This window comes from Pelodiscus sinensis, chromosome 8 (genome assembly GCF_049634645.1).
Source record: "Pelodiscus sinensis isolate JC-2024 chromosome 8, ASM4963464v1, whole genome shotgun sequence".
Taxonomy (NCBI): domain Eukaryota; kingdom Metazoa; phylum Chordata; order Testudines; family Trionychidae; genus Pelodiscus; species Pelodiscus sinensis.
This window is the reverse complement of record NC_134718.1, coordinates 44,124,774-44,147,297: the sequence shown is the minus strand read 5'-3', so window position 1 is coordinate 44,147,297 and position 22,524 is coordinate 44,124,774. Positions and strand designations below refer to the sequence as shown.

General features: G+C 41.7%; 1 long non-coding RNA gene across 2 annotated transcripts in view; it reads right to left on the bottom strand.

The window, feature by feature from the left end:
• The window catches only part of LOC112544130 (uncharacterized), a 131,288-nt gene that overhangs the window by 4,432 nt on the left and 104,332 nt on the right, over positions 1–22,524 (bottom strand). The window contains exons 2-4 of one of the 2 annotated variants that reach the window (XR_012905643.1): positions 8,180–8,327; positions 5,658–5,794; positions 2,917–4,078 (exon numbers count right to left, since the gene is read on the bottom strand). This is a non-coding gene — a long non-coding RNA (uncharacterized LOC112544130). Of the gene's footprint in view, positions 1–2,916; positions 4,079–5,657; positions 5,795–8,179; positions 8,328–22,524 lie in introns of those variants that run through there. The other variant, XR_003087451.2, reaches the window with a different exon arrangement.

The window sequence follows — 22,524 nt, the reverse complement described above, 5'->3', positions numbered from 1 at the left end:
AGAGAGGACTACCGCAGCAGCTTGGGGCCAGGTGAGAAGTACCTCTTCATAGCTGCTGCAGCTCCAGTGGATACAAAAGCCTCTTCGGGGCTCTTGTACATTTCAAAGGAGGAATGCGAAACACCGCATGCAGCCTGGGGCCAGCGGGAAGTCCCACTGCACAGGAGCCAGCTTTGAAATGTATAAGAGTCCCCAGTGGGGGCTCTTGTGCATTTCAAAGCAGAAGCACTCTCATGGAGCCCAGGGTCAGAGTCCCCAGGGTCAGCTGACCCCGGGCTCCATGTTATGCTGCTGATTTGAAATGCCACATGGAGCCTGGGGTCTGCTGGGGACTCCCCAGCACATCCTGGGTTCCAAAGAAATGCCACACAGAACCCAGGATCATCTGGGGACTCTCCAGCTGACCATGGGTTCCGTGACTCCTCAGCTGACCCCCAGCTGATCCTGGGTTCCACGGAAATACCGTATGGAGCCCGGGATCAGCTGGGGAGTCCCCAGCTGACCCTGGGCTCCAGACGGCACTGCTGCTTTGAAACACTGAGGTGGTGTTTCAAAGGAACAGCGCTGCACAGCTGATCCTGACTCAGCTCTCCCCCCCGCTTTGTTGCCTCTATCTGATAGAGGCAGCAAGGCGGGGGGGGGGGGGGGGAGGAGGAAATCAACTAGTTGACTGACTATTCAATAAGCATTTGTTTATCATATAGTCGACTAATCTTAACACGCTAATACTCAATTTGGTGGTCCTAGCTGTTACCATTTAGGAGGAGTTTTTGAACAAACACAGACAGACAAACTCTGAAAAATATAAAGAGAATTTCAATGTTCACTTACAACTACAGGTTGAAACTCTCAACTGGGACTCTTTGGTCCGGCAAGATCCCTGGTCTGCCAGGACCAAAGATGTCCTAGGACCAGAGAGTCCCCATGAAGGCTAGGAGCTCTGCACTGAGGCTAGAGCCTAGTACTGGGGATGCCCTGTGGCAGCAAAACAGGAGCCCTGCAGTAGGGCTGCTGCCCAGTGGTGACACTGTGGAGGGTAGGGGCAGGAAGCAGAGGGGCCACCCAGCAGCACAACCAGGAGCCCAGCATCCCTGCTACTGCCAAGTGGCACAGCTGCCCAAGTTTAGGATGCAGCATCACTGCCCTGCAGGGCCAAGAACCTGACCACGGGGCAGTCTGGCGGTGGGGCCAGGAACCTGGGAGAGGGGCTGTTGCCTGGCAGCACAGCAAAAAGCCCAGCAGCTCCAATGCCACCTGCAGAGCTGCCCGGTGAGGCTGCGGGGCGGTGAGGCCAAAGCCAAAGTGGGGCTGTCGCCCGGCAGCACAGCTAGACCCCAGCAGGAGGGCTGTGCTGTGAGCTCAGCAGTGGGGCTGTGCATGCCAGCAGCAGGGCTACACGATGGGGCCAGGAGCCCTGAATGTGGAGGGGGCAGGGGGAAGCCAGCTGGGAGGCTGGCATCAAGGCCATGGCTGAGGGGGCAGTAACAAGGGGATGGGGCAGAATGACCTTCCCTGGTCCAGCAAAATCCATCATCCAGGACTGGTCAGGTCCCGAGGATGTTGGACCAAGGAGGTCCAACCTGTATTAAAAAAATTAAACAGAGGATCAGAATTTCTATTATCATCAAACACCATTTCAATTAAAATGGAAAGAAATGTATATGTTGAGTGGTGTTTGTTAATGGTCAGATGTTCAAAAATCAGGGCTTTACTATTACTTTAACAATAGTCTACAATAAATACGCAATCTTAAACTTACAAATACCTGTGAATTTCCTTTTACAATCTTGTTAAAACTCTCATCACATTTTTCACGTACAATTCAATACAACCGTATGGACACAGAGGTATCACGTGGCAGAACAGCTGTTGCAGGTCACAGACCGGCCTTCATTAAGAGGAGCTGCCAGACCCTGCTCCCATGCAGCAAATCTTGGGGGTGCTCTTTTGAAACTATGCCATGACACATTTTAATTGTATTTACATACACAACCATTCTCCACAATGTGAAATAAATAATATAACTCAGCTTCTGACATGATGCACTGATTACAAATACCATACTGGATACTTTTGTTCATAAGAGATACTATATTCATATATTTTTTAAATAGAGACAAAAATGTACTTCAGTCTAATTTGGCATCCTTTAAAGCCTGGAGTCCTGGGCGAACACCTAATTTGCCTATAAGGTCAGGCTGGCCCTACTCACAGGAGCCATTAATATCAAACAAAAAATGAAGTTCACTCTCTAAGCAAAAATTATATGCAGCAGCTGTTGCTATATATCAATACATACTGAAGAATGCTCACAGATTTTGTAAAACTTAATTTTGTTTTAAAAATAAAATATTAATTAAAAGAAAAGTCCCCCTTCCCTCCATTCCTTTAACTAGCAAGATTCCGTAAGAGGAGACCTGGGATTTACTCACAGCTCTGTCAAAACTTTCAAATGTAATCTATGACAAGTAATCTATTTTTTTAAACCATTCAGATTAATATTCCTTTATATCCCCATGTAGGTAGGCCTTAACTCATGTTAAAATGTTAGAATTGTGGGTGGCTCTTTTTGTTTGCCCAACATGAGACACCTGTAGCTCAATTTGGGACCCAAACCCAATAGCAGCTTTTGAGGAGATTGGTTTTCACTAGCTGCCTCTGGGGTCCTGATTTGTAAAATGAGGATAATGCTTCTAGAAATGTCATGAGAATAAAGTCTTTGATGTATGTGAAACCACAAGATGTTATAGGAGTGCTGAGCACGTTGAAGTTGCTCTAAATAAAATACCCCAAAGAAATAATCCCTTAAATATTCCACTGCATGAATTGAGGCCAAGATATTGAGTCAATGGAGCAAACTGAATTACTGCATATTTTTGGGTGCTTTATAATTAAGAATTAACACATGAAGAAAAGTTAATTAATTTCTAGACAATTTAACAGGTTTTGCCTGACTTTACAGCATAGAGACAAAGATCAGGTAAATTTACACTTAGACTAAACTCTTTAGATCAGGAACCATGTCTTCCTACAATGGCTGACACAATGAAACTATAGTCAGTACAACTATAAGGTAGATATTAAATAGCAGCAAGTATTCAAGTAGTACTATAATACCTTCATAGTGTCTTATGCATTTTACAAATCAGAATTTGTAATAAAAATAAGCAATACTAAAATGAGCATTGACTATTAAATATGGTCTGGTATCACTTCCAGCAGCAATGTCATGAAAAGTTCAAAAATCATTTTAACAAGGAAAATATATGGTAATAGCTAGGGCTCATTCTAGATACATATAGCAGATGCTGGATGTTTCATTTGAACATACACATTGAATCCTACTCTGTTTTGTAATGGAATGCTTTGGGCCAAATTAATCCCTAATGTAATGTGTTCATATGATGCCATTATTACAATTTCTAATAGCACAAGTACAGGGCAACTGCATTACTCAGGTATGGCATAGCCAGGCATGTGTTATTCAATTGCCTCAAACATTTAGAATATTCTGCAGTCGAGGAGTATGCTTTTTACGTTTATAATTTTCAAATGTGCTTTTATTGTTACTACTTTTTATTCATAGGTACACATTTTTTTCTTAACTAGGATAGAGGGGTACACATATACTAGAATAAACTTTAAATTAGAAATGCCCAAAAGAAAAATTCAGTGTCATAGCAGATTCCAGGTAATATGTTTCATGTATTTTCTGCGTCTTGTGGCTATTTATTTAACATATTCATTACACTGGACGTCAAGTTATGTGATTGTCTGAACAAGACCCTATTCTAATTTTTAGCAACAAAATATTTGCTGGATTCTTTTCACAGTCAAAGTTCTGTTGTGCGTATCAGCAAATCTGTAAGAAATATTTTTAAATCCATACTATCTGACATGATTTAACAATAGTTTTGATGGTGTTTTACCTGGAACTATTCTGGGGGCTTAAAGCTGCTAAAGTGACTCTGGGCCATCCTCTCTCTCAGTTCTGGCATACGGGATGTAACAAAAGCAAAGCGGCAACACAAAGGCACTATTGCACTTCAGCTCTTCTAGCTTCTGGGGGTGTGGTCACCTAGACATGAATTGGAGTAACCAAAGAGTCCATGTAACAGGGTGCATCATCTCCCTAGCATAGCCATGTGGCTTGGGTTGGCTCTGCAAAGGACTGTTTCCCCTTCTCTTAGGGCTATGTAGTAAACTTCATGCATGTTTTGTTGTGTCTACCACCACCCCTGCTTGGGGCTAATTTAACAACATAAACAGGTCAAAATAGTCCTCAAAATGAAGTCCATCACCACCAAAACAAAAGCTCAAATTGAACCTTGGCCTCAAGCCCACCACCAGCTTCGGAGTGACATCCACACAGCTATTTTTAGCATGCTAGCACTAGCCCCACTCACAACAAACCTGTGGACTTCAACTGGGAAGCTCACTCCCAGATGCTGTGTGGACATATCTTCCCTGACTTAAAGAGGTCAGCAGGCAAATCACCTCTGCTGCTTTCCTGGCCTTCCCCCATTACTCAGGGTTCTCCTTAGAAGCCTCCTGATCTACCACAGCTTCCTCTAGTCTAGAAGCGCACTTCCTTCTTGTGGTTTCAAGAGGTAGGAGGGAAGCCTACCTCACCTGCTTCTGACTCTGCCTTTTTGGGGTATGTCTAGACTACATCCCTCTGTCGCCAGAGGGATGTAAATTAGACATATCAAAATTGCTAATGAAGAGGGGATTTAAATATCCTGCTCTTCGTTAGAATAAAAATGGCCGCCACTTTTTGCAGATGCGGCAATTTTCCGGCAAAAAGCGGCAGTCTAGATGGGGATCGGTTGTCAAGGAAAGCCTTTTCTGACCGATCCCTTATGCCTCGTGCCAACAAGGTTTACAGGATCGGTCGGAAAAGGCTTTCCTTGTCGACTGACAGCAAAAAGTGGTGGCCATTTTTATTCTAACAAAGCGCGGGATATTTAAATCCCCGCTTCATTAGCAATTTCAGTATGTCTAATTTACATCCCTCTGGCGACAGAGGAATATAGTCTAGACATACCCTTAAGGTCCTGGTATCTTCCACTAAGATCAACTGTGCACTGGCTCCCATTTCCTCTCAAAGTGCCATCACCCTGTGATAGTTCTCTAATATAGACTAAACCAATCCTTAGCTCCTCAAGAATCAGAGTTCCACAAGAGTAGGATGGAATGCTCTCACAGAGTTATACAAACTGGACTTCTCTCCCTCAACTTCCCCTCCAACAGATAAAAATAAATGTCTAGGTTAGATAAAGATTTGCTTCCTATCGCACAGTTGCAATATTCAAACACAGATATGTAAAGTTGTTAGAAATCACATTTTTAAAATCTTTGTCTATCCACTCCTTGTCCCCCAAATGTATTTTCAATCTTTCAGTTTAAGCCAGGTGTGGCAATAAACTAGCGGTGGTTGACCAGGATTAGCTCCTGGTGGGCCACCACCACTATATTTACCTGAGCCTCCACAGGTACAGGTGATTGCAGCTAACAATAGCTGCAGATTGCCATTCATGGCCAATGGGAGCTGCAACCATCCATACTTGCAGAGATGCAGATAAATATAGTGGTGGCAGCCGACTGAGGCTAACCTTGGTGAACTGGATCCATCCCACAGGCTGGTATTTGCTCACCTTTAGTTTAAGCGGTGGTGAGGGAAGTGTCCCAACGCTGTTTGGCCATAAATCTCTCTCCAAGGACTAGGGAAGTGTCTTGAATGATTTGAGTTGCAGGGCACTCTGAACTTTAGAAACATGGAGAACAGCAGTGTCTGGAGAGAACAGAATCATACAAAAGTGAGGCACCAAACTCAGGCTTTAAATCATAAAGTCATAGAACACTAGAACTGGAAGGGACCTTGAGAGTCCCTGGTCCCCTGCCCTCATGGCAGGGCCAAGCACTGTCTGGATCATCCCTGACTGGTGTCTGTCTAATCTGCTCTTAAGTATCTCCGGTGATGGAGATTCCACTACCCGCCTAGGCAATTTATTCCAGTGTTTAATCATCCTGACAGGCCGGAAGTTTTTCCTGATGTCCAACCTAACCCTCCCTTGCTGCAATTTAAGCCCATTGCTTCTTGTCCTATCCTCAGAATCCAAGGAGAACAATTTTTCTACCTCCTCCTTAAAAACCTTTATATGGTCAAGAGAACTACAACACCTAATACAGGTGGTATAGCAGCACTTAATAAGCATTGTCTGTGTTCTGCTTTGAAAAGTTCCCTTGCTTTCTGAGTATCCAAAATGTCCAAATCCTTTTTATTCAAAGAGGGGGGAGGGAATGGCGGAAAGGCCATGCTGAATCTTCTTATCAAGAAAAAGCGACGAGGAGTCCTGTGGCACCTTATAGACTAACTGAAGTGTAGGAGCATAAGCTTTCGTGGGCAAAGACCCACTTCGTCAGATGCATGTGTGTTAGTCTATAAGGTGCCACAGGATTCCTCGTCGCTTTTGCAGATTCAGACTAACACGGCTACCCCTCTGATACTTATCAAGAAGTTATCCTGTGTAAATTATTGAAAAGACGAGTCATTATTTCCACAATTTTCTGAAAAACAATAAAATATCTCATGTTTTCCTATAGGAAAGAATATTTTAGAAGCATAAAACTATAAACTTATAATGAAATTTAGTAATTAATGAATATCTGACACACAGGTCAAAAATTTATCTTGAACTAAAAAAAAAGATTTACATTTCATTTCACAGCAAAAAAATCACAGTTTTTAATTTCATAGCATTACATTTTAACCATTATTTATTTAACTTTGCTTATTCTCACATTACTGAATATTTGTAGCCAGTGGAATACAGCATGCAAAGACACTGAATTGTCACCAGCTTTCTTGATCTCTCCTCTAAATAGCCCTGAATGCTCTGAGCATTAACCATGAAAACATTTGAAATGGTCTCTTGTGAAATATGTAAGTCAAGGACTCTGTAATGGCCTTTTACATCTAGACCCTGATTTAAGAGCCAACATGGCTAAAAGCTTAAGATAATATGCTGCTGTAACATATTAAAAAGGTCAATTTTAAATGAGCTCATGTTGGGATGTCATCTTTTAACTTAGAGAGGACTCAATTATGAACACTACTGTAACATCATTGAATGCACTTCCCTAAGAGCCTGGTTTGAAGGTCTCCTGTGTCCCCTTGCCCTGGATATTGTTCCCTTGCCCTGGATGAAGCAGCAGCTGAAATACCTGGGACAGGTAAGGTACTTATATCAAGTGCTTCTGATGTGTATGGGGGAGGGGGAGCAAAGAGGAGGAAGCCATCTTCTGATGGTAGGGTTCAAATCCATCTGCCTTTCCTTTTCCTCAAGTTGTTTACATGATATGACTGCTTTAACTAGTGAACTCAGGGCTGTGGGTAGGAAGGGATGAACAGAGATAGATATTATCTTCAAGGGAAAGAGATCATAAAAACATCAGGATAGTATTAAACTCATAGAAATGTGGACATTAGAAGGAAGAGGCCTGCCGAAGGGGGAAAGAAAATGGATGCTAAGTGGGAAAAATGAGAAAGTGCTCCCAAGCCCCCTAACAATACATTTTAAAATGTTTTATAATTATAAATAAAGTCTTCCTTTAAAAAAAAAAGGGTACCTTTAGATGCAAAGAGGAAACCCTAAGGATACTATTGTAAATTATATATAATGCTATATAAATAATAATTATGAAAGAAGTCTGGACCTGGGATTATTCCTGCTTCACAGGAGTCAATAGGACTTTTGCTACTGACTTCAATGGCACCGGATTCAAGCCTTTGGAGAGAACAGTTTTTGAAATCAATAGTATTTAAAATGTCTTCCGCTGTTCAGAAATTCAATGTTTGATTTTTAGAATGGACAGCTCAGAGTTTATGCACCCCAATAAGAAAATAACCCAAATGGGTAACAGAGAACCTGTGGATAATTAAGTATTCAATAATATTTAGCATCATGATGACACTTTTCCTCTTCGAAGTGCTTTAATACTCACAACCACATTATCATGTGGATTATTTTTGTATTAATTAACCCTATGAGGCATTTCTATACATTCAACAACATAACTAGAAAGTGGTACAAAATAGCACTTTTTTGTTACATTTCTGTAAGCAGCATAAGGAAAATGCACACATTCTCAGGGCCTTTATTCACTGTGCGCTCACCTTCCATCATGAAGATTCTATAGTGCAACAGGAACACCACTTTCTCTGTGCTACTGGGCCCATAGATGAGAAGGGAAACCTGTTGTACAGAGCCCCTTGCCCTCAAACGCTAACTGGTCCCTCCCAAACACGATTTGCCAAGTCAGATCTGTGAATATAGAGACATCTGTTTGAAGAAGTAATGAAAATATAGTACCAAATCTTACTTATCATTAATTATGTTAGTTTTTCTTTAAGTACATATTATACTGGAAATTCTGTGCTCTTGCTGTGTGCTTCCAGTTCCCAGCCAATGGGAATTACGCACACAGATTGATCAGAGAACACACCTCTTTTACAGAATTTCAATGTTTAGAGCATTTCTCAAGTTTCCCATGTCCTAAAGCCAACAGCATTTTCTTAATATTCATTCAGCATTCCAGAAGTAGGCCATAAACTTCCCAGGAGAATACAAACCAGAGAAAGAATGGATGGCTAAAACCTCAAATTGTAACTTGCAAAACTGCATTAGGGAAGATTTCAGCCTGACTTTAAAACATTAACTTTGCATCAATACTGAACAAACAATATCAAAATGATAGCTAATGCAGCTCTAGTGGGTAGTTTTAGTTAAGATTGGGATAGGAGGTCTCTGGCTATGGGAAAATAAAAGTAATAAAGATGCACAATGGCATGGAGGGGAAATGCAACTTTCAACATTATAGGCAAATACAGTTTTTGGAAGAGTTACAACCATGATTATAAGCATCACATACTCCGTCTCTAAACATCATTTTTATTTCTATTTTCATTGAAGGAAAAATTACTTCCCAGAACTTTTTTTTTTACCTTCTCTTTAAACTTGTGAGTGATTTTAGTGAGTATTATCACATACTGCTTGAGCTGGGACACCAGACTGGCAAAGTCTGGACAATTCCTTTGACATAATGCACCTCAACCCTGACTTACAACAGTTTCAGGCCCTTCTCCAATAATAACTTCCTAACCTGAATGATGCCAAATTATAAATACTGTTTGGTGGTGTGACGTAGTATGGGTACCTTACTGGTTGCTATGCTGGGCAGTGGGCTGTGGGTGACCTCCACTGGCTGCTGTCTGTAGCATGGCCCAGCAGGGCAGGGGATGAGTCATTATGCAAGGGGGCTCCAAACCTGTCTGACCAGCTATCTCCCAGGGAGCGGAACAATGGGAAGAAGGCGGAGTGGAGCCCTGGCTGGGGGCAGGGCTGGAAGAGTGAGTTAGTTTCTGTCTGGGAGCATGGAGGAGACAGCCTAGGGAAAGGGGCTGGAATTTAGGGGCCCAGTCTCCCCCATCTCAAGGGGGGCTGAGGCATCCTAGGCCTGTCCAGTAGCCAGATTACATCTGTGCTGTGTTGTATCCTGGAGAAGCAATAAACTTCCTCTATTCTACTGGCTGGTGGAGTCTGTCCGTGCCATTACAGGGGTGCAGGAGATGGGAAAAACCTGACGCGCCGTCACAGGGGGTGATAAACAAATGGAGACTAGAAAACCACCAAGTACTTTCTGCTTGTAAATTCAGTGTTTGAACTCATTTATTTTAAGGAGAAAATTACAGTGTGGTTTTGTTGGAGCATTTTTAACTATGTAGAAAGTTTCCTGTGGGAAATGGCAGAAAATTACCAAAATAAAAAGAAACATGTTCTCTCTCCCCCATTCCCCGCTTCTTTTGCTAAGTACCAGAAATTCATAACTTGCTAAGAAACATCTTTTTTCCCCCATTGGTGTCATGGCTCTATATTTAATTACTCCATCTCTTACCCAGAATTTCCCCTCCTCCTAGGCAAGTGGTATAGTTTCCAAGAGGAGCAACCCGAGAGCCCTTGAAAGAACTTAGCTGCTGGCTCTGCAGCAAGGAGCTTGGAAGCCTTGAGAACCTCATTTTGACCCAGTCTTTCCGGGCTTTCTGTCCCCTAGCTATGAAGATGGCAGCATAGAAGCTCTAAAGACCCAGCTCAGGACAGTCTAGGTATCTAGTTCAGCAACAGACAGCCTGGAAACCCTAAGAGCTCTCAGGATGTTCAAGCTCACCATTGTGTGGCCGGTAGCCTAGAGATGCTGGGATGGACTTCCAGGATATGTCTACACAGCAGGGCTAAAGTCAAATTAAGCTACAGAACTTCAGCTATGTCAATTGTGTAGCTTAAGTCGAAATAGCTTAATTCTGCTTTAGGCGCTGTCTACACAGCAGGAAGTTGAAGGAAGAGCTTTCTTCCTTCGACTTTCTTTACTCCCTGTGACATGAGGATTACCAGGAGTAAGAGTAAGAAGTCCTCTAGCTTGAGGTCTTTTTGAAAAAAAAAAAAAAAGGCTTGTAGTGTAGATGTTATTCCTGAATAATGCTGCTATGCAGATGTACCTCCAGTGTTATAGCCAGACATGAACCCCATCTTGTCCCCCCCCCCCCCCAGAGAGCAAGAGGAAGGCAGTCAGCCTTTGATGCTCTGGGAACACAGGTGTGCTGCCTGTCCCTGACTCTACCATAAACAGAAACTAGACAGTAAATGGGCTAGCTGATGACTGGGAGGCCTCCCATCACCCTGATGGCTAGTACCAATAATTGACATGCCTGCACTGTCCCAGGAGAGGAATCTTCGCCCATCACATACCAGAGGTGCCCATTGTCTGCATTGTCTGCTGGCAGGTATTGATTGTCTCCTGAGGTCTGTGGGACACCCAACGTCACCCTACTTCTTCCCGAGGGATTGAGAGAAAGACGCTGGCCACGCCAAGTCTGGAACACAGGGGTGAGGATATATACCTGCCAGGTGTCTATTTTGCATGCATTTAATAAGAGCTCAGAGAACCAAAAGGGTTTCATGGTTCCTGTAAGTGACTTATTAGTGTAATTTCTGTCCTGTCCTTTGTAGTGGCTGTGTTATCTGTAACACAGCAGTAGCATTTAACAGCTAAGTTTACCCTGTAACAATAAACCTGTAACTGTTTAAGCTTTAACCTGACTCCTTCAGTTGCTGTAACAGAACCAAGCATAATTTAAAAGAACTTCAGCCGGTCATAAGGGACAGGTATAGGAAGAGCTTGGGCGTTTTGGATCATGTCACTCCCAGGTGACAGATCTCTTAGTCTTCCCTAGACTGCCCACTGCGAAGGGATCCTGTATCCCAGCAGCTGAAATCTGAGATGTAATAAGCTCTTCCTATAAACCCTGGGGCGTCCGTCAGCCTGTTGGCTGCCCTCCGCGACGGAACCCCGGTCCTAGCGGTAAAGTCACGGACGTTAAACCTTTTCCCGGTAACACTAACACACACACACACACACACACTGCCCTGACCGTTGGCTGACAAGTGTCCATTCAATTCTGGAATTACTCATAAAATTGAAATCCCAAGTTTTGGCTAGCTCTAGATCCTGTATTGCAGTCCTTGCATTCCCAAACTATGGATCTCCACACCTCAATCATTGAGGATGATCAGATCCCAAAACGAACTTTGCCTTCAAGGTCCCTCGCAAGCAGATGTGCAATTAACACAGTACAGACATGCAGCATACATTTATGGAGGTGCAGACTCTCCATCACTGGAGATTTTTAAGAGCACATACACCTGTTGCAGGTGTCTAGATAATACTTAATCCTGCCAGGAGTGCAGGAGACTGGATGACCTCTCAAGGTCTCTTTCGGTATGTCTAGACTGCATCTCTCTGTCAGCAAAGGAATGCAGATTAGGCAGGTCGACATTGCAAATGAGGCAGGGATTTAAATATCCTGCACGTAATTTGCATAAAAATGGCTGCCGCGTTGTGCCAACTCAGCAATTTGTTGGCAAAAAGCAGCAGTCTAGAGGGGGATCTTTCGAGAAAGAAAGCCTTTTTTGACAGATCCTATAAACCTCCTTGCAGGAGGCATAAGGGATCTGTCAAAAAAGACTTTCTTTCTCGACAGATCCCCCTCTAGACTACTACTTTTTGCTGACAAAGTGCTGAGTCGGCAAAATGTGGTGGCCATTTTTATGCAAATTAGGCATGGAATATTTAAATCCCTGCCTCATTTTCAATGTTGACCTGCCTAATCTGCATCCCTCTGCCGACAGAGGGATGCAGTCTAGACATACCCTTTCAGTCCTAAAATTCTATGATATTGTAATAATTAAAATTGAGGATCAGACTAGTGGAACTATTAATAAAAGTAATGTGAATCTAGCAACAGTGTTGCTGATTCCCCATGGAATGGAAATATGAAATCTATACTTTAGAAGCACCATCCATGAACTGAATTATAAAATATTCATGGCATCCATCTTCATCTAGTTTGCAACTATGACACTACTTTTAGGGACACTTCTACAGAAGTACAATATTCAAACATCAAGCATCTGTTAATCAAAATTCATGTTACTGTAGCAGTTACATGAGAAACAGATTTATTCCCAAGGCAGGGTATTAATTCTGTGTACAGGGCTTCGGGAGTTTCTGGAAGACAAAAGTACGAGACAGAGGAAGAAATGGAGCTGTGTATCAGGAGAAAAAATTGGAGCTGAAAAATTGCAATAGTGAACCTCAGAGAAATATAATGAATCGATTTGGGATTAAGCAACTAGACAAGGCTAAAAATAAAGATAGCACTAGGGACATTGTACAGACCTCCGGGGCAAAGAGAAGACATGAGAATAAACTTCTGCTTAAAGATGAGACGAGGGAAGGAAGGTAAAAAATAATAAGACTGTAAGGGTGGGTAATTCCTCTAATTACCCAACCCTATAATTACCAGTGAGACAGAGGAGGAGAGGCACAGAGATGAAGATGTATGAATCATATCATCTGAATTAATTAGACATTCAAAACTCTAATGCGGTACTAACCAACAACAAAGAGGACATTGGTGTGGTACTAACCAACAACAAAAAGGGCATTTCAAAATAGTTAAGACAATTAGGGATGTTAAATACCAGTTAAATAAATAGTCGATTAACCTGATGAATTCTTATCAGCTACTCGACTATTCTATAGTGCCTGGGGGTGGGGCCGGCAGCCAGTGTATTCTGATCCACACCCAAGGAGCCCTCTGCCACTCTGAACTGCTGTCTCTGTATCAAAGGCATCAGTTCGGGATGCCAGGTGGGAGCACCTGTGAGGGGAGCCAGTTTAAAAACTAGCTCCCCTTGCAGACCAGCTGCCTGTGACCCTACTCCTATGGAGCCCCCTACAACTCTCCTGCCACTCCCTGGTACTGAGACAGCAGCATGGAGCAACAGGCAGCCAGTCTGTGAGGGGAACTGTTTTTTAAAATGGCTCCCCTCTTGGCCTGGGTGCCTGTCACTCCGCACTGCTGCCTTTGATACAGAGGCAGCAGCGTAGTATGGCAGCAGCCCCAGTCCAGGGTGGGTGGGGATGAGCTTCCAGACCCAGCACAAGCCAGAACTAAACTGGGCTGCCAGCCCACCTGGCTCCTAATACACTTTAAATGCAAAATGTCAGCAGGGGTAGGTCCCAGACCTGGCACAAACCAAGACTGAGCCGGGGCTGCTGGCTAGCCTGCTAAAAATTTACTAGGGAGTGGGGGGTGGGGATGTGTGTGTAGTCTATAGTATTAACCTGTAAATTTTGCTTATTGGTTAATCTGTTAATCAGTGACACTATTTCATCCCTAGAGACAATACTGAAAGATAAGTGAATTGTCTGGTGTTACTGAGACCTATGCACTTCTGTGCATTAGTAAATAAGATAAAAAGTTGAAAGTAAAGCCAAATATATATGACTGTACATAGACCAACTTTAAAAACAGGCAACTGAGAGTTTCAATAGAGAGTGTGAACTTCATATATCACAAACCATTAAATGTAACCCAGTTACCCCTATATTAAGCCTGGTAATTTGTGCATGACTAAAGCATAATTTGTGCTTAGTTAAAGCTCACCTTCCAGAAAGGTGTGAAGACATGAAGAGATGGTAAATCTACCAGCTTCCTTGGTAGTTTGTTCCAGTGATTAGTTACTGTCATTGCTTAAAAAAATGCCTTTTTTCTAAATGGAATTGGACTTCAGTTTTAAGCCTTCTTCCTAGGCTTTCTCTACCAAATTAAAATGTCCTTTAGTGTCCAGTGTTTTCTCACTGAAGGTACTTGTACATTGTAATCAAGTCATCTCTCTTCTTTTTGATAAGTTAAACAGATTGAGTTCCTCAAGTCTCTCACAGTAAGGCATTTTCTCCAGTCCTCAAATTATTTTGTCACTTTTTTTCTGCACTGTCTTCAATTTTTCAACATCCTTTATGAAATGTTGACACCTAGACCATATGAAGTATTCCAGTTCAGCTTCACCAGTTCCACATACAGAGGTAAAATCACCTACCTATTCCTACTCTACCACTATTCCTACTCACTACTTCTTTGTTTAGGGAAGCATCAGTTTGGCTTTTAGCCCTCGTCTACACTAGCGCTTTATTCTGCAATAACCTCCCTTAGGTCAAATTTATAAATGGAACATCGACACTACCAAGCTCATTATTTTGAAATAAGGGGATGCTTATTTTGAAATCTGTAATCCTGCTTTTCTTAGGGAATAATGCTACTTTCAAAATAGTGTTAGCATGTATGCTTCCCTTAAACTAAATACTTCCCAGTGCTTCCTAGTGCTCTAAGTTGAGGTAGCATGTCCACATTAACAGAGCCTGCCTTGTGCTAATTTTGAGGCTTCCCTGTAGTGGGGACATGCTATTTCAATTTTGTAAAATTGGGAGTTAAGTCAAATTTAGTTATTTTGAAATAGTTTCCTAGTGTAGACATGGCCTTATTGTCACAGCATACCACTGGAAATAAATGTTAAATTGCTTGTCCAGTATAATCCCTAAATCTTTTTTTAAGACTCCACTGGAATGTGACCTGTTTACCCTCGCAAATTATTTGATACAGAAAAAACATTGTAAACACAGGAAAAGTTTGTAACTGTTAATATGAAAGACATACAACTGCATATTTGAATTCCTTGGTATCCTTCAGACTGCATTCTTTTCCAGACAATTCCAAAATGCAAAAATAGAAATTGCCAGGCACTCCCAAGCCTCACCCTTACTCCTTCTACCTTTCCTCGTCTCCTCCCCTTGTTCACACAGAGGAGTCTTCGCAAGTTCTGGGACAGGGGCAGTTCCCAAGTCCTCTGCTAAGCAGAAAAGCTGATATTCATGTGTGGAGAAGCCCTACACGAGACTCCTGGGAGCAGGTCCTGATCTATTGAATTTATTCACAATTTTAAAAAAAATCTGCTAATCACCTTCCAGTGATCTTCTTTTCTTTTATATCACTGGAAGGATCCGTGGCAATGGCTGCTCTTATAATATAGCCCCTACTTCTCTTTACATGCTTGCTCATTTTCTGCTTTCAAAAGAACTGCAATACAACCAGTGACACCACATTTCAACCAAGATACACATGGTGCTCCAGCACTTCATATAAACTACAGCTAAAATTGGTATTGCAAAATCAGAACTTAGTGTGGGCTGATTCTGAATACACTGATGACCTTTCATAATTCACTTCTAGCTCTGCTTTGCTCCATCACTCACAAGTTATGAGGTCATCTATAACTCAGAGAAATAAAGGATGGATCCAGAGTTATCCTTTTATAAAATGTCATGTTCATATATTTAATGAGTATAATTTCAATTTTTCCATATAAGAGGATGTAAATATGTTCACAGCATAAGAATACATTTCAACCTTGTACTGCGCATTACAGCAATATATTTAGGCAGTCTCATCCAAAGATGCAGACATCTGTTAAGGATCACATGATGCTTGTCAAAGTTTAACTATATTGCCAGAACTTGTGAATTACTAATACGTTTTATGGTATAGATATACCCATTCCTAATGCTGCATATGCTGGGGAAAGTATTATTTTGGGGCTAATCTGTTTCAATGATGCTAAATCCAATGCAGTGTGCATTAAGTAACATCTCATTGAGCTGGAAAGAACAGGTGTCCCAGGCATTCTCCCCAAACAAACACTCCTTAATCACTAAGTCATATATCATTTTGTTTTTTTGTCATTTAAAATGTTTTCCTTGTTCTCATACACTTCCTTCCTCACAGGAATGGAACTTAATGGTGCCCGGAAATAGATAGAAGGACAGAGAACACAATTTTTCATCATTTTGTTTTTTCCCAGCAGAGATGATCAGGGACTATGTTTTATTTTGATATTTTATCTCATGTACCCAGCATAAAATAAGTTACAAATAAAACTACAATGTATGTACCTGTCCCACTCTCCATTCAGGCAAAAGCCTATGTAAATACAAGGACCCTGATTTTTCAGTGACAGCTATAGTACCGAATGGCACAGGTCAAAAAGGGAAATGCAAAGTTTGACTTTGTACCCCTCAAGATGCTGGGTTAGCTAGGTATGTGAGCTACTGGTCCCCCAATGTAACTTAAAACAACCTTTGGCTGACAATAGCCAATACAAGAAGAGAACAGAGTGCAGGCATGTTATAAATAGCAACACAGTTTAGGAGATACTACTTGAGCTCCATGAAACTGCAGGATCCCCCTGAACTGAAGGAGCCCTCTCATGGTCAGCCCACAATTCACTAGCATGGCAACACCACAGAGAAAAGTGCTGATGGACCATATATTCTGTCAGAAGATCAATAGATTGTGGCTGTCTTGGAGCTCAGAAGTCTGATGTCTCTTTACTGATAATATATCTCCATACCCAGACAATTCAGTTACTGAATGTTAGCAAAACTCTTCCTTTCCCTCCATGCTCATCTCCACTGCTGCAATAGCCTAGAGGAAAGAGAAGCAGTCTCTGAATTGGCCAGGGTCCAAACCAGACAAAGAAAAATAAGGAGTCCTGTGGCATTGAAGACAACACTATTTTAAATTCTTAAAAACAATTGAGATCAAGCAACTATATTGTATATTTCATTTTTTATTGAACTTGTGTAATTAAAAATACCTTTATAATTTTTATATACTATTGAAAGATCACTTTTCAATAATAAATTTATTGGAGCGTAAGCTTTCGTGGGCAAAGACCCACTTTGTCAGATGCATGTAGTGGAAATTCCAGAGTCAGGTATAAATATACAGGCATAAGAAAAGAGTACCAATCAAGAGTAAGGCTAGAGGTAATGAGGATAATTCAGTCAGGGAGGATGGGGCCCACTTCTAGCAGCTGATGTGGAAGTGTGAACACGAAGAGAAGAGAAACTGCTTTTGTACTTGGCTAGCCATTCACAGTCTTTGTTTAATCCTAAACTGATGGTGTCAAATTTGTAGATGAACTGTAGCTCAGCAGTTTCTCTTTGAAGTCTGTTCTTGACGTTCTTTTGTTGCAGGTGGCTACCTTTAAATCTGCTATTGTGTGTCCAGGAAGATTGAAGTGTTTTCCTACAGGTTTTTTTATATTACCATTCCTGATATTTGATTTGTGTCCATTTATTCTTTTACGTAGGGACTGTCCATGTTTGGCTAGCCAACTGTGAATGGCTAGTCAACTACAAAAGCAGTTTCTCCTCTCTTCGTGTTCACAATTCCACATCAGCTGCTAAAAATGGGCCTCATCCTCCTTGACTGAATTAACCTCGTTATCTCTAGCCTTATTCTTGATTGGTACTCTTTTCTTATGCCTATATATTTATACCTGCCTCTGGGATTCCCACTACATGCATCTGACGAAGTGGGTCTTTGCCCATGAAAACTTATGCTCCAATAAATCTGTTAGTTTATAAGGTGCCACAGGACTCCTCGTCGTTTTTGCCATCTCTAGACCATCCCTGACCAGTATTTGTAGTTGGGTGATCCTTGGTCATCTTCAGCTGCAGTAGGTTGTGCTGGGAGCTGGTTTGGACCCTGATTAGTCTGTGGACAATAGGAAAAGGAAGTAAGCTTTGAGTCCTGCATAATAGCCTAAGCAGCTCTGGCCCATGGTGTGTCTAGCCTTTTAGCCATCTTGTCTTACATGAGACTCTACAACAATCAAAAGAAAATTACCAGTTACTTTTTAAAGACTAGAAAAACATCTCTGCTATTCATAATACATAGTTCAGATGTCACCTAACTTTTCCCAGGTAATTAGCAATGAGAAATGGGATTAAAAGAATAAGTAGGTAGAAGATATTTCAGAAACTAGCATATCTCCAAGGACAAGCAATAATTTAATAAGGGATAACTAGCATAGTACAGAATGTGACGAATTCTGCCAGTCTCGCTTCCTTGATATTTTAGAAGTTACAAACGTCTTGCAATGGCAGATGACATTATTTATTTATATTTTCTGAAAGCCTTTGATGAAATTTCTTATGGCAAACTTCTATTAGCTAAAAGAATCCTAGATCAGACAAGAGGATGGATTAAGAACTGGTTGAGAAATATAAAAAAGAAGAGCAATAATGAGAGCTGGAAGGTATTGTTCCAAAGGCGTTAATGTTCAGGCATTTGCTTCTTATCTGTACAAATGCTCATGAATCCTGTGGGCCCAATCCTACAAATCCTTACTGAGTAATCTTTAGTCCCATTAAAATCAATGGGACTAACCACCTGAGGAAGAGTTTCCATAATCACCTAATAAACTTGAAATTTCAGATATCATAGGGCATGTCTACACAGCAGGGAAAAAGTTTAATTAAACTACGCAACTTCAGCTATGTCCGTTGCATAGCTGAAGTCGAAATAGCTTAATTTGGCTTTTGGCGCTGATCACACAGCAGGAAGTCAAAAGAAGAACACTCTTCCTTCGACTTCCCTTACTCCTTGTAGGGAAGTCGAGGCTTACAAGAGTCAGAGTAAGAAGTCTTCCAACTTGTCATTATTTAGAAATAATGGTTTGCTGTGTCGACACACACATAGTTATGTGGAAGAAGTTAATATACAGCAAACAGCAAGCTGAAGTCAAGTGGAGCTGCAGTCAAATTAACACAGAGAATTGCAGGGGTTCTGGAACTATTTTTATAGTGGAGGTGGTGGTAATGGAAAACACATTTTTGCTGTTTGTTGTTACTATTTCAGGCCAGGATGTGTTTATAATCCTATTACATCAGTAAATAATCAACATTTATGACACATTTCAATCCTAGTAAAACCATCACATTCAGGGGAAATGGACCACTAGTGTTGGAAAATAGTTTTGTGTATAGCAAAATCCTCTGTTGGGTATCCTAGCAAAGATTTATCAAATGTTTAGTATCACACTGGTGCTGGACCTAGGGATGCTGTCAAGCTGAGGGTTGACAATTTAGATTGAAAATATTATCTTTAATTCCTGGGAACTCCAGGATAAACCTGGATGGTTTGCAACTTTTCTTCCTGAAGAACAAAATTTTCTGAGACGTGAACTTTTCATGTCAGAACTTTGTGTTGCAATATCCATACACAACAGTGCAATGTCCTTAGTAAACACAATATAGGGATGGGCAAAATGGTTCAGAAAAATATGGGAACTAATCTGGACCACAACTGAAGCATAGATCCAGATTTGGTCCACATTCCCCAAAGGTTTGATGGGAGAAGGACTCATATTTGGTATTATATTAAGTCCCATCTCTATTTATTTTGGATAAATATCAATGTCTATTCAGCTTCCAACAGCCTCTAGTGCTTGCATACACTAGAATTTCATCGTAAGGAGAGCTAGACAATATATTTCTATTGGACCTCGGACCCACTCAAAACTAGAGGTAAGAAAAATGACCCTTTTCAGGATTGTAACGATGAATGCATCTTCCGGAGAGTGAGAAAGTAAGGCTGTTAGACTAACTTTTACTATTTCAGAAATTTATTACCGGAGAATTGGAGATGGTTCCAGACTAGAGCATCTTAATATCTCTAAAATTTGGACATGAATTGGTATTCATACAAGATGTTGTGTTGGGGCTAGGGTTGCCAGATACTTTCACAAAAAAACCCGAACATGGCGGGGATAATGCTGACATTTTACATTTTCTGGGTTTTTTTTTACCGGACAGAAGATGTGATTACCAGATTGTCTGGGTGAAAATTGGACACCTGGCAACCCTAGTTGAGGCATGCAACATCATCCAATCCAATACAAATGTGGAGGTATTTAGATTTGAATACAAAAACTGGGAGTCTAATTTCATAACCTAGACCCATGTCCACTCAAAACCAGTACAAGAGTTAACCCACATTACTTTGGAGTTCCACCAAAATAGAAAATTGCTTTGGAAAGAGAGGAGGGACAAACAAAGTTGTAATGGAACATTACTCTTTCTGATTTTTCCCTTGTGCGCGGGACGCCAAGTTATACTAAAAACAGTAAAACTGAGTGCAGGGAGTGAACAGCATAAGAAACATGCTGTTTTTCAAAGGCAGAGTACATCATGTGATGACATTACCATGAGTCATGCAGAACACTAGTTTTCATTGAGATTGCAAAGTTCCATACAGATCGAGAACTGCGTGAATCCAAAATTGGTATCCGCATTTGCAAAAATGGTCCCTGTATATTCTCATCCACATCTGCGGATGCGGATACCTGCACATATAAGGTGGATGCTTGAAAATTTGCAGGGTTCTAGATACAAAATTTGTATCCACATCTGAATCTGTATCAGCAAAAATGAACCGCAAATATTGGTAAATTTGTAGGGCTCTACGTACAAAATTCTAATGCAAGAATAATTATAGCTGCTCCTCATTTTGGCCTTAATATGAATATAGAAAAAAATCAAAGTAAGTAGTACTTTACAGAGAGCAACTGAGTTGACAATGCATCCTGGAGCAATTGCATTCTTTCAGCTATCTGAAGTCTTTGATGAATGAGAACTATAATATCTCTGGAAATTAGTAATAGCTTTACTGATCATTGGTGACAACATTTTTCAAGATTCAACATGGGGGGAATGGACTAATTCCCTGAACATGACTGGTTAGCATAAAACCTGCTATTTCACCTGGCTCAATGTAGGATTCCTGAAAATGTAAATAATTGATGTAAATTTAAGAAGAAAAGAAAACAATCCCATATGTGTCTAACTTGTGTAATACTCCTGACACTTCCAACTTCCTTCTTGGCTTCTAGTCCATTTTCACAGATTCATGGATTGCAAGGCCACAAGGGACGACTGTGATCATTTAGTTTGATCTCCTGTATAACACAGGTCATAGAAAGTTCACAAATTATTCTTAGACCACATCATTTAGAAAAACTTCCAGTCTTGATTTAGAAATGGTCGGCAATGGAGAGTCCACCAAAACTCTTGGTAAGTTGTTCCAAAGATTAAATTATTCTATTTATTTTCTTTCTTCTGTGAGATCTCTGATGGTCAATGTGGATACTGGACAGACCAGAATCATTCGATCTGCAATTCAGAGATGAGTCTTCTGGCTCTAACTTTATTTTCTGGAAAGCTCTTTTCCCCAGAACTAGTGCAAAGTTCTGTCATAGAATCAATGACTCTGACAATGTAGCAGCTCTCTGAACCCAGGTCTACACTAGGGAGTTATTTCGAAATAAAGTGTCCACACTATTTTGTGCTTATTTTGAAATAAGCCTGTTTTCCATGAGGAATAACTTTTATTTCAAAATTGTTTTGAAATAGCATGAGTGTGGACACTCAGATGCTGCTATTTTGAAATAATTTGGTCTCCAGAGTCTTCTCACAGATGCACTTGTGCCAACTCTGGCCATTCCTGACATCTCCACTGCTCCCCTTCTCCTTCAGAGCTTAAAGCTGCAGGCTGAAGGAAAGGGACTTGTAGCACATGTGGACCTTTCACAGCCCTGTGCTGCACAGCACCCATCCCAGGAGCCATGTCAGACCCCAGCGCTCCCTGTCTGAAGCATTCAATTCCCTAATGCCCTCACACAGGAACTAAGGATGTAAGCGAATAGTGAGCTATCCAATCAGCAAATGCTGATTGGATAGTCAAGTAGCAACTCAATTAGTCTCTCCCCCCTCCCTTGCTTCTCCTATCAGAGAGAGGCAACAATGGAGGGGGGGAGTAGGAGTGCCCATTTGCACCAATTCCCACTGCGGGGCTCTTGCACATTTCAAAAGCAGAAGTGCTGTGCAGGGAGCATGGGGCGAGCAGGGACTCAAACAGTCTATGAGAGGCAGCAGGGGACAGGGACAGGAGCTGGTGTTGGGGGAGCTGGCTTAAAAGCTGGTTCCCCCCCTCATTGTCTCTGAGGTGCCACCTGGCCCCCGTGGCCTTCCCCCTCCCCCCCCCCCCCCGCCTCTATTAGAAGCAGTGGAGTGGAGATAAGGGACACTGCTGAGAAGCATGCCTTGTTCACAGGGGTCCTAGTGGAGAGCTGCTCCTCCCGTCCGCTCAAGACAGGGGCTGTTGCCGCCAAGTAACCCCTGGCCGCTGCAAACAGAAGCTGCTCCAGCACCAGCCTCTGTTTG